Below are 12,500 nucleotides of genomic sequence, written 5' to 3' on the forward strand. Positions count from 1 at the left end.
GTACTGCATCTGTTGTTACACAAGTGCGTACCTAATGACAAGTTATTCTTTCCCATACCGGGAGTTGAACCCGGGCCACCTGGGTGAAAACCAGGTATCCTAACCGCTAGACCATATGGGAAGACACATACTTAAAATACACATCACAGACAAATCTTTAAATGTTGACATTATGCCTGTTGGATTCAAAAACTACATCTTTTTTTCTCAGAGATGTCCAGATGAAATCCGTCTAAAATGTGTTTGAAGTGACAACAGCCAGAAGCACTGAAAGGTATACAGTATAATTCCCAGCTTGATTTCAGTCAATTAAATAAAGTATTGAGTCAGCCAGGAGTCGAACCTAGAATCTTCTGATCTGTAGTCAGATACATTACCCATTGCGCCACTGGCCACACATCTAAACTGAAGTCAGGTCACAGCTAGACCAGTGTACACAGTCATAGCGTCTGTCAACAACAAGTTTCCTTGGTTTTCTGTTTAAGATGCATATCTTAATTTGATCCTCCTGTTGTTGCATGAATTTTACTGCAGAGCAAGAAATGCAGCCATGAAGTGTATTCAACGTTTAAAAAGACTTGTATAATTTGAATCTACATGACATGTCACTGAGGGAATATTGTTGTATTGTGAGAAACTGCTGCATCTGTTGTTACACAAGTACGTACCTTACGACAAGATATTCTTTCCCATACTGGGAGTTGAACCAGGGCCACCTGGGTGAAAACCAGGAATCCTAACCGCTAGACAATATGGGTAGACACTTACTTAAAATACACATCACAGACAAATCTTTAAATGTTGATATTATGCCTGTTGGATTCAAAAACTACATCTTTTTTTCTCAGAGATGTTGGGGAATGTCCAGATGAAATACGTCTAAAATGTGTTTGAAGTGAGAACAGCCAGAAGCACTGAAAGGTATACAGTATCATTCCCTGCTTGATTTCAGTCAATTAAACAAAGTATTGAGCCAGCCAGGAGTCGAACCTAGAATCTTCTGATCCGTAGTCAGACACTTTATCCATTGCGCCACTGGCCCCACCTCTAAGCTGAAGTCAGGTCACAACTAGACCAGTGTACACAGTCATAGCGTCTGTCAACAACAAGGTTCCTTGGTTTTCAGTTTCAGATGCATATCTTAATTTGATCCTCCTGTTGCTGCATTAATTTTACTGCAGAGCAAGAAATGCAACCATTAAGTGAATTCAACGTTTAAAAAGCCTTGTATAATTTGAATCTACATGACATGTCACATTTCCTGTTGCTGAGGGAATATTGTTTTGTGAAACTGCTGCATCTGTTGTTACACAAGTGCGTACCTAACGACAAGTTATTCTTTCTTATACCGGGAGTTGAACCTAGGCCACCTGGGTGAAAACCAGGAATCCTATTCAACGTTTAAAAAGCCTTGTATAATTTGAATCTACATAACTTGTCACATTTCCTGTTGCTGAGGGAATATTGTTGTGTTGTGAGAAACTGCTGCATCTGTTGTTACACAAGTGGGTACCTTACGAAAATATATTCTTTCCCATACCACCTGGGTGAAAACCAGGAATCCTATTCAACGTTTAAAAACCCTTGTATAATTTGAATCTACATAAAATTTAACATTTCCTGAGGGAATACTGTTGTGTTCTGAGAAAATGCTGCATCTTTTGTTACACAAGTGAGTACCTAACGACAAGATATTCTTTCCCATACCGGGAGTTGAACCCAGGCAACCTGGGTGAAAACCAGAATCCTAACTGCTAGACCATATGGGAAGACACATACTTAAAATACACATCACAGACAAATCTTTAAATGTTGACATTATGCCTGTTGGATTTAAAAGCAACATCTCTTTTCTCAGAGAGGTTGGGGAATGTCCAGATGAAATCCATCTATAATGTGTTTGAAGTGAGAACAGCCAGAAGCACTGAAAGGTAAACAGTATCATTCCCAGCTTGATTTCAGTCAATTAAGTAAATTATTGAGCCAGCCAGGAGTTGAACATAGAATCTTCTGATCTGTAGTCAGACACGTTATCCATTGTGCCACTGGCCCCACGTCTAAAACGAAGTCAGGTCACAGCTAGACCAGTGTACACAGTCATAGCTTCTCTCAACAACAAGTTTCCTTTTTTTTCTGTTTCAGATGCATATCTTAATTTGATCCTCCTGTTGTTGCATGAATTTTACTGCAGAGCAAGAAATGCAGCCATGAAGTGTATTCAACATTTTAAAAATTGTATAATTCGAATCTACATGACATGTCACATTTCATGTGCTGAGAGAATATTGTTGTGTTGTGTGAAACTGCTGCATCTGTTGTTACACAAGTGGGTACCTAATGACAAGATATCCTTTCCCATACCGGGAGTTGAACCCGGGCCACCTGGGTGAAAACCAGGAATCCTAACCGCTTGACCATATGGGAAGACAAATACTTAAAATACACATCACAGACAAATCTTTAAATGTTGACATTATGCCTGTTTGATTTAAAAGCTACATCTTTTTTTAATACAGTATCATTCCCTGCTTGATTTCAGTCACTTAAACAAAGTATTGAGCCAGCCAGGAGTCGAACCTAGAATCTTCTGATCCGTAGTCAGACACGTTATCCATTCAAATCAAATCAAATCAAATTTTATTTGTCACATACACATGGTTAGCAGATGTTAATGCGAGTGTAGCGAAATGCGTGTGCTTCTAGTTCCGACAATGCAGTGATAACCAACAAGTAATCTAACTAACAATTCCAAAACTACTGTCTTATACACAGTGTAAGGGGATAAGGAACATGTACATAAGGATATATGAATGAGTGATGGTACAGAGCAGCATACAGTAGATGGTATCGAGTACAGTATATACATATGAGATGAGTGTGTAGACAAAGTAAACAAAGTGGCATAGTTAAAGTGGCTAGTGATACATGTGTTACATAAGGATGCAGTCGATGATGTAGAGTACAGTATATACATATGCATATGAGATGAATAATGTAGGGTAAGTAACATTATATAAGGTAGCATTGTTTAAAGTGGCTAGTGATATATATACATCATTTCCCATCAATTCCCATTATTAAAATGGCTGGAGTTGGGTCAGTGTCAATGACAGTGTGTTGGCAGCAGCCACTCAATGTTAGTGGTGGCTGTTTAACAGTCTGATGGCCTTGAGATAGAAGCTGTTTTTCAGTCTCTCGGTCCCAGCTTTGATGCACCTGTACTGACCTCGCCTTCTGGATGATAGCGGGGTGAACAGGCAGTGGTTCGGGTGGTTGATGTCCTTGATGATCTTTATGGCCTTCCTGTAACAACGGGTGGTTTAGGTGTCCTGGAGGGCAGGTAGTTTGCCCCCGGTGATGTGTTGTGCAGTCCTCACTACCCTCTGGAGAGCCTTACGGTTGAGGGCGGAGCAGTTGCCGTACCAGGCGGTGATACAGCCCGCCAGGATGCTCTCGATTGTGCATATGTAGAAGTTTGTGAGTGCTTTTGGTGACAAGCCGAATTTCTTCAGCCTCCTGAGGTTGAATAGGCGCTGCTGCGCCTTCTTCACGACGCTGTCAGTGTGAGTGGACCAATTCAGTTTGTCTGTGATGTGTATGCCGAGGAACTTAAAACTAGCTACCCTCTCCACTACTGTTCCATCGATGTGGATAGGGGGTGTTCCCTCTGCTGTTTCCTGAAGTCCACAATCATCTCCTTAGTTTTGTTGACGTTGAGTGTGAGGTTATTTTCCTGACACCACACTCCGAGGGCCCTCACCTCCTCCCTGTAGGCCGTCTCGTCGTTGTTGGTAATCAAGCCTACCACTGTTGTGTCGTCCGCAAACTTGATGATTGAGTTGGAGGCGTGCGTGGCCACGCAGTCGTGGGTGAACAGGGAGTACAGGAGAGGGCTCAACGCACCCTTGTGGGGCCCCGTGTTGAGGATCAGCGGGGGAGGAGATGTTGTTGCCTACCCTCACTGGCACCACGTCTAAGCTGAAGTCAGGTCACAGCTAGACAAATGTACACAGTCATAGCGTCTGTCAACAACAAGGTACCTTGGTTTTCTGTTTCAGATGCATATCTCAATCTGTTGTTGCATGAATTTTACTGCAGAGCAAGAAATGCAGCCATGAAGTGTATTCAACGTTTAAAAATAATTGTATAATTCAAATCTACATGACATGTCACATTTCATGTTGCTGAGTGAATATTGTTGTGTTGTGTGAAAGTACTGCATCTGTTGTTACACAAGTGCGTACCTAATGACAAGTTATTCTTTCCCATACCGGGAGTTGAACCCGGGCCACCTGGGTGAAAACCAGGAATCCTAACCTCTAGACCATATGGGAAGACACATACTTAAAATACACATCACAGACAAATCTTTAAATGTTGACATCATGCCTGTTGGATTTAAAAGCTACATCTTTTTTTCTCAGAGATTTTGGGGAATGTCCAGATGAAATCCGTCTAAAATGTGTTTAATGTGAGAACAGCCAGAAGCACTGAAAGGTATACAGTATCATTCCCAGCTTAAAATACACATCACAGTCAAATCTTTAAATGTTGACATTATGCCTGTTTGATATAAAAGCTACATCTTTTTTTAATACAGTATCATTCCCTGCTTGATTTCAGTCAATTAAACAAAGTATTGAGACAGCCAGGAGTCGAACCTAGAATCTTCTAATCCGTAGTCAAACAAGTTATCCATTGCGCCACTGGCAACACGTCTAAGATGAAGTCAGGTCACAGCTAGACCAGTGTACACAGTCATAGCGTTTCTCAACAACAAGGTTCCTTGGTTTTCTGTTTCAGATGCATATGTTAATTTGATCCTCCTGTTGTTGCATGAATTTTACTGCAGAGCAAGAAATGCAGCCATGAAGTGTATTCAACGTTTAAAAAACGTTATATAATATGAATCTACATAACATGTGACATTTCCTGTTGCTGAGGGAATATTGTTTTGTGAAACTGCTGCATCTGTTGTTACACAAGTGCGTACCTAACGACAAGTTATTCTTTCTTATACCGGGAGTTGAACCTAGGCCACCTGGGTGAAAACCAGGAATCCTATTCAACGTTTAAAAACCCTTGTATAATTTGAATCTACATAACAAGTCACATTTCCTGTTGCTGAGGGAATATTGTTGTGTTGTGAGAAACTGCTGCATCTGTTGTTACACAAGTGGGTACCTTACGAAAAGATATTCTTTCCCATACCACCTGGGTGAAAACCAGGAATCCTATTCAACGTTTAAAAACCCTTGTATAATTTGAATCTACATAAAATGTAACATTTCCTGAGGGAATACTGTTGTGTTCTGAGAAAATGCTGCATCTTTTGTTACACAAGTGAGTACCTAACGACAAGATATTCTTTCCCATACCGGGAGTTGAACCCAGGCAACCTGGGTGAAAACCAGGAATCCTAACTGCTAGACCATATGGGAAGACACATACTTAAAATACACATCACAGACAAATCTTTAAATGTTGACATTATGCCTGTTGGATTTAAAAGCAACATCTCTTTTCTCAGAGAGGTTGGGGAATGTCCAGATGAAATCCATCTATAATGTGTTTGAAGTGAGAACAGCCAGAAGCACTGAAAGGTAAACAGTATCATTCCCAGCTTGATTTCAGTCAATTAAGTAAATTATTGAGCCAGCCAGGAGTCGAACCTAGAATCTTCTGATCCGTAGTCAGACACGTTATCCATTGCGCCACTGGCCCCACATCTAAGCTTAAGTCAGGTCATAGCTAGACCAGTGTACACAGTCATAGCGTCTCTCAACAACAAGGTTCCTTGGTTTTCTGTTTCAGATGCATATCTTAATTTGATCCTCCTGTTGTTGCATGAATTTTACTGCAGAGCAAGAAATGCAGCCATGAAGTGTATTCAACGTTTAAAAACATTATATAATATGAATCTACATAACATGTCACATTTCCTGTTGCTGAGTGAATATTGTTGTGTTGTGTGAAAGTACTGCATCTGTTGTTACACAAGTGCGTACCTAATGACAAGTTATTCTTTCCCATACCGGGAGTTGAACCCAGGCCACCTGGGTGAAAACCAGGAATCCTAAACGCTAGACCATATGGGAAGACACATACTTAAAATACATATCACAGACAAATCTTTAAATGTTGACATCATGCCTGTTGGATTCAAAAACTACATCTTTTTTTCTCAGAGATGTTGGGGAATGTCCAGATGAAATCTGTCTAAAATGTGTTTGAAGTGAGAACAGCCAGAAGCACTGAAAGGTATACAGTATCATTCCCAGCTTGATTTCAGTCAATTAAATAAAGTATTGAGCCAGCCAGGAGTCGAACCTAGAATCTTCTGATCCGTAGTCAGACACGTTATCCATTGCGCCACTGGCCCCACGTCTAAGCTGAAGTCAGGTCACAGCTAGAACAGTGTACACAGTCATGGCGTCTGTCAGCAAAAAGGTTCCTTGGTTTTCTGTTTCAGATGCATATGTTAATTTGATCCTCCTGTTGTTGCATGAATTTTACTGCAGAGCAAGAAATGCAGCCATGAAGTGTATTCAACGTTTAAAAAGCCTTGTATAATTTTAATCTACATAACAAGTCACATTTCCTGTTGCTGAGGGAATATTGTGTTGTGAGAAACTGCTGCATCTGTTGTTACACAAGTGGGTACCTAAAGAAAATATGTTCTTTCCCATACCGGGAGTTGAACCCGGCCACCTGGGTGAAAACCAGGAATCCTAACCGCTAGACCATATGGGAAGAAATATACTTAAAATACACATCACAGACAAATCTTTAAATGTTGACATTATGCCTGTTGGATTCAAAAACTACATCTTTTTTCTCAGAGATGTTGGGGAATGTCCAGATGAAATCCGTCTAAAATGTGTTTAAAGTGAGAACAGCCAGAAGCACTGAAAGATATACAGTATCATTCCGAGCTTGATTTCAGTCAATTAAATAAAGTATTGAGCCTGCCAGGAGTCGAACCTAGAATCTTCTGATCTGTAGTCAGACACGTTATCCATTGCGCCACTGGCCCCACGTCTAAGCTGAAGTCAGGTCACAGCTAGACCAGTGTACACAGTCATGGCGTCTGTCAACAACAAGGTTCCTTGGTTTTCTGTTTCAGATGCATATCTTAATTTGATCCTCCTGTTGTTGCATGAATTTTACTGCAGAGCAAGAAATGCAGCCATGAAGTGTATTCAACGTTTAAAAAGCCTTGTATAATTTGAATCTACATAACAAGTCACATTTCCTGTTGCTGAGGGAATATTGTTGTGTTGTGAGAAACTGCTGCATCTGTTGTTACACAAGTGGGTACCTAACAAAAATATATTCTTTCCCATACCGGGAGATGAACCCGGGCCACCTGGGTGAAAACCAGGAATCCTAACCACTAGACCATATGGGAAGACACATACTTAAAATACACATCACAGACAAATCTTTAAATGTTGACATTATGCCTGTTGGATTTAAAAGCATCTGTTGTTACACAAGTGTGTACCTAACGAAAATATATTATTTCCCATACTGGGAGTTGAACCCGGGACACCTGGGTGAAAACCAGGAATCTTAACCGCTAGACCATATGGGTAGACACATACTTAAAATACACATCACAGACAAATCTTTAAATGTTGATATTATGCCTGTTGGATTCAAAAACTACATCTTTTTTCTCAGAGATGTTGGGGAATGTCCAGATGAAATCTGTCTAAAATGTGTTTGAAGTGAGAACAGCCAGAAGCACTGAAAGGTATACAGTATCATTCCCAGCTTGATTTCAGTCAATTAAATAAAGTATTGAGCCAGCCAGGAGTCGAACCTAGAATCTTCTGATCCGTAGTCAGACACGTTATCCATTGCACCACTGGCCCCACGTCTAAACTGAAGTCAGGTCACAGCTAGAACAGTGTACACAGTCATGGCGTCTGTCAACAAAAAGTTCCTTGGTTTTCTGTTTCAGATGCATATCTTCATTTGATCCTCCTGTTGTTGCATGAATTTTACTGCAGAGCAAGAAATGCAGCCATGAAGTGTATTCAACGTTTAAAAAGCCTTGTATAATTTTAATCTACATAACAAGTCACATTTCCTGTTGCTTAGGGAATATTGTTGTGTTGTGAGAAACTGCTGCATCTGTTGTTACACAAGTGGGTACCTAAAGAAAATATATTCTTTCCCATACCGGGAGTTGAACCTGGCCAGAGATGTTGGGGAATGTCCAGATGAAATCTGTCTAAAATGTGTTTGAAGTGAGAACAGCCAGAAGCACTGAAAGGTATACAGTATCATTCCCAGCTTGATTTCAGTCGATTAAACAAAGTATTGAGCCAGCCAGGAGTCGAACCTAGAATCTTCTTATCCGTATTCAGACACGTTATCCATTGCAACACTGGCCCCACGTCTAAGCTGAAGTCAGGTCACAGCTAGACCAATGTACACAGTCATAGCGTCTGTCAAAAACAAGGTTCCTTGGTTTTCGGTTTCAGATGCATATGTTAATTTGATCCTCCTGTTGTTGCATGAATTTTACTGTAGAGCAAGAAATGCAGCCATGAAGTGTATTCAAACGTTTAAAAAGCCTTGTATAATTTGAATCTACATGACTCTTCCTGTTGCTGAGAGAATATTGTTGTGTTGTGAGAAACTGCTGCATCTGTTGTTACACAAGTGCGTACCACATGAAAAGATATTCTTTCCCATACCGGGAGTTGAACCCGGGGCACCTGGGTGAAAAGCAGGAATCCTAACTGCTAGACCATATGGGAAGAAACATACTTAAAATACACATCACAGACAAATCTTTAAATGTTGACATTATGCCTGTTGGATTTAAAAGCTACATCTTTTTTTCTCAGAGATGTTGGGGAATGTCCAGATGAAATCCGTCTAAAATGTGTTTGAAGTGAGAACAGCCAGAAGCACTGAAAGGTATACAGTATCATTTCCAGCTTGATTTAAGTCAATTAAATAAAGTATTGAGCCAGCCAGGAGTCGAACCTAGAATCTTCTGATCCATAGTCAGACACGTTATCCATTGCGCCACTGGCCCCACGTCTAAGCTGAAGTCAGGTCACAGCTAGACAAGTGTACACAGTCATAGCGTCTCTCAACAACAAGGTTCCTTGGTTTTCTGTTTCAGATGCATATCTTAATTTGATCCTCCTGTTGTTGCATGAATTTTACTGCAGAACAAGAAATCCAGCCATGAAGTTTATTCAACGTTTAAAAAACGTTATATAATATGAATCTACATAACATGTCACATTTCCTGTTGCTGAGTGAATATTGTTGTGTTGTGTGAAAGTACTGCATCTGTTGTTACACAAGTGCGTACCTAATGACAAGTTATTCTTTCCCATACCGGGAGTTGAACACGGGCCACCTGGGTGAAAATCAGGAATCCTAAACGCTAGACCATATGGGAAGACACATACTTAAAATACACATCACAGACAAATCTTTAAATGTTGACATTATGCCTGTTTGATTTAAAAGCTACATCTTTTTTTAATACAGTATCATTCCCTGCTTGATTTCAGTCAATTAAACAAAGTATTGAGACAGCCAGGAGTTGAACCTAGAATATTCTGATCCGTAGTCAGACACGTTATCCATTGCGCCAGTGGCACCACGGCTAAGCTGAAGTCAGGTCACAGCTAGACCAGTGTACACAGTCATAGCGTTTCTCAACAACAAGGTTCCTTGGTTTTCTGTTTAAGATGCATATGTTAATTTGATCCTCCTGTTGTTGCATGAATTTTACTGCAGAGCAAGAAATGCAGCCATGAAGTGTATTCAACGTTTAAAAATAATTGTATAATATGAATCTACATAACAAGTCACATTTCCTGTTGCTGAGGGAATATTGTTGTGTTGTGTGAAAACTGCATCTGTTGTTGCACACGTGGGTACCTAACGAAAATATATTCTTTCCGATATCGGGACTTGAACCCGGGACACCTGGGTGAAAACCAGGAATCATAAGCCCTAGACCATATGGGAAGATAAATACTTAAAATACACATCACAGACAAATCTTTAAATGTTGACATCATGCCTGTTGGATTTAAAAGCTACATCTTTTTTCTCAGAGATGTTGGGGAATGTCCAGATGAAATCCGTGTAAAATGTGTTTGAAGTGAGAACAGCCGGAAGCACTGAAAATACAGTATCATTCACAGCTTGATTTCAGTCAATTAAACAAAATATTGAGCAAGCCAGGAGTCGAACCTAGAATCTTCTGATCTGTAGTCAGACACGTTATCCATTGTGCCACTGGCCCCACATCTAAAATGAAGTCAGGTCACAGCTAGACCAGTGTACACAGTCATAGCGTCTGTCAACAAAAAGGTTCCTTGGTTTTCTGTTTCAGATGCATATCTTAATTTGATCCTCCTGTTGTTGCATGAATTTTACTGCAGAGCAAGAAATGCAGCCATGAAGTGTATTCAACGTTTTAAAAAACTTATATAATTTGAATCTACATAACATGTCACATTTCCTGTTGATGAGGGAATATTGTTGTGTTGTGTGAAACTGCTGCATCTGTTGTTACACAAGTGGGTACCTAACGAAAAGATATTCTTTCCCATACCGGGAGTCAAACCCGGGCCACCTGGGTGAAAACCAGGAATCCTAACTCTTAGACCATATGGGAAGACATATACTTAAAATACACATCACAGACAAATCTTTAAATGTTGACATTATGCCTGTTGGATTCAAAAACTACATCTTTTTTCTCAGAGATGTTGGGGAATGTCCAGATGAAATCCGTCTAAAATGTGTTTGAAGTGAGAACAGCCAGAAGCACTGAAAGTTATACAGTATCATTCCCAGCTTGATTTCAGTCAATTAAACAAAGTATTGACCAAGCCAGGAGTCGAACCTAGAATCTTCTGATCCGTAGTCAGACACGTTATCCATTGCGCCACTGGCCCCACGTCTAAGCTGAAGTCAGGTCACAGCTAGACCAGTGTACACAGTCTTGGCGTCTGTCAACAACAAGGTTCCTCGGTTTTCTGTTTCAGATGCATATCTTAATTTGATCCTCCTGTTGTTGCATGAATTTTACTGCAGAGCAAGAAATGCAGCCATGAAGTGTATTCAACGTTTAAAAAGCTTTGTATAATTTGAATCTACATAATAAGTCACATTTCCTGTTGCTGAGGGAATATTGTTGTGTTGTGAGAAACTGCTGCATCTGTTGTTACACAAGTGGGTACCTAACGACAATATATTCTTTCTCATAAAGGGAATTGAAACCTGGCCACCTGGGTGAAAACCAGGAATCCTTACCGCTAGACCATATGGGAAGAAACATACTTAAAATACACATCACAGTCAAATCTTTAAATGTTGACATTATGCCTGTTTGATTTAAAAGCTACATCTTTTTTTAATACAGTATCATTCCCTGCTTGATTTCAGTCAATTAAACAAAGTATTGAGACAGCCAGGAGTTGAACCTAGAATCTTCTGATCCGTAGTCAGACACGTTATCCATTGCGCCAACGTTTAAAAAAACGTATATAATTTGAATCTACATAACATGTCACATTTCCTGTTGATGAGGGAATATTGTTGTGTTGTGTGAAACTGCTGCATCTGTTGTTACACAAGTGGGTACCTAACGAAAAGATATTCTTTCCCATACCGGGAGTCAAACCCAGGCCACCTGGGTGAAAACCAGGAATCCTAACTCTTAGACCATATGGGAAGACATATACTTAAAATACACATCACAGACAAATCTTTAAATGTTGACATTATGCCTGTTGGATTCAAAAACTACATCTTTCTTATCAGAGATGTTGGGGAATGTCCAGATGAAATCCGTCTAAAATGTGTTTGAAGTGAGAACAGCCAGAAGCACTGAAAGTTATACAGTATCATTCCCAGCTTGATTTCAGTCAATTAAATAAAGTATTGAGCCAGCCAGGAGTCGAACCTAGAATCTTCTGATCCGTAGTCAGACACGTTATCCATTGCGCCAACGTTTAAAAAAACGTATATAATTTGAATCTACATAACATGTCACATTTCCTGTTGATGAGGGAATATTGTTGTGTTGTGTGAAACTGCTGCATCTGTTGTTACACAAGTGGGTACCTAACGAAAAGATATTCTTTCCCATACCGGGAGTCGAACCCAGGCCACCTGGGTGAAAACCAGGAATCCTAACTCTTAGACCATATGGGAAGACATATACTTAAAATACACATCACAGACAAATCTTTAAATGTTGACATTATGCCTGTTGGATTCAAAAACTACATCTTTCTTATCAGAGATGTTGGGGAATGTCCAGATGAAATCCGTCTAAAATGTGTTTGAAGTGAGAACAGCCAGAAGCACTGAAAGTTATACAGTATCATTCCCAGCTTGATTTCAGTCAATTAAATAAAGTATTGAGCCAGCCAGGAGTCAAACCTAGAATCTTCTGATCCGTAGTCAGACACGTTATCCATTGCGCCACTGGCCCCACGTCT

General features: G+C 40.1%; 4 non-coding genes across 4 annotated transcripts; all 4 read right to left on the reverse strand.

The window, feature by feature from the left end:
* Window positions 1-49: 49 nt before the first annotated feature.
* Window positions 50-121, reverse strand: trnae-uuc. Its single transcript has one exon. It is a non-coding gene; the product is annotated as a tRNA-Glu (tRNA).
* Window positions 122-5,651: 5,530 nt separating this feature from the next.
* trnar-acg lies at window positions 5,652-5,724 on the reverse strand. The gene has a single exon. It is a non-coding gene; the product is annotated as a tRNA-Arg (tRNA).
* A 585-nt stretch (window positions 5,725-6,309) lies between these two features.
* trnar-acg lies at window positions 6,310-6,382 on the reverse strand. Its single transcript has one exon. It is a non-coding gene; the product is annotated as a tRNA-Arg (tRNA).
* A 2,603-nt stretch (window positions 6,383-8,985) lies between these two features.
* On the reverse strand, window positions 8,986-9,058 carry trnah-aug. The gene has a single exon. It is a non-coding gene; the product is annotated as a tRNA-His (tRNA).
* Between the last annotated feature and the right edge of the window lie 3,442 nt (window positions 9,059-12,500).

The sequence above is a fragment of the Oncorhynchus gorbuscha genome, unplaced genomic scaffold (assembly GCF_021184085.1).
Source record: "Oncorhynchus gorbuscha isolate QuinsamMale2020 ecotype Even-year unplaced genomic scaffold, OgorEven_v1.0 Un_scaffold_1671, whole genome shotgun sequence".
Taxonomy (NCBI): domain Eukaryota; kingdom Metazoa; phylum Chordata; class Actinopteri; order Salmoniformes; family Salmonidae; genus Oncorhynchus; species Oncorhynchus gorbuscha.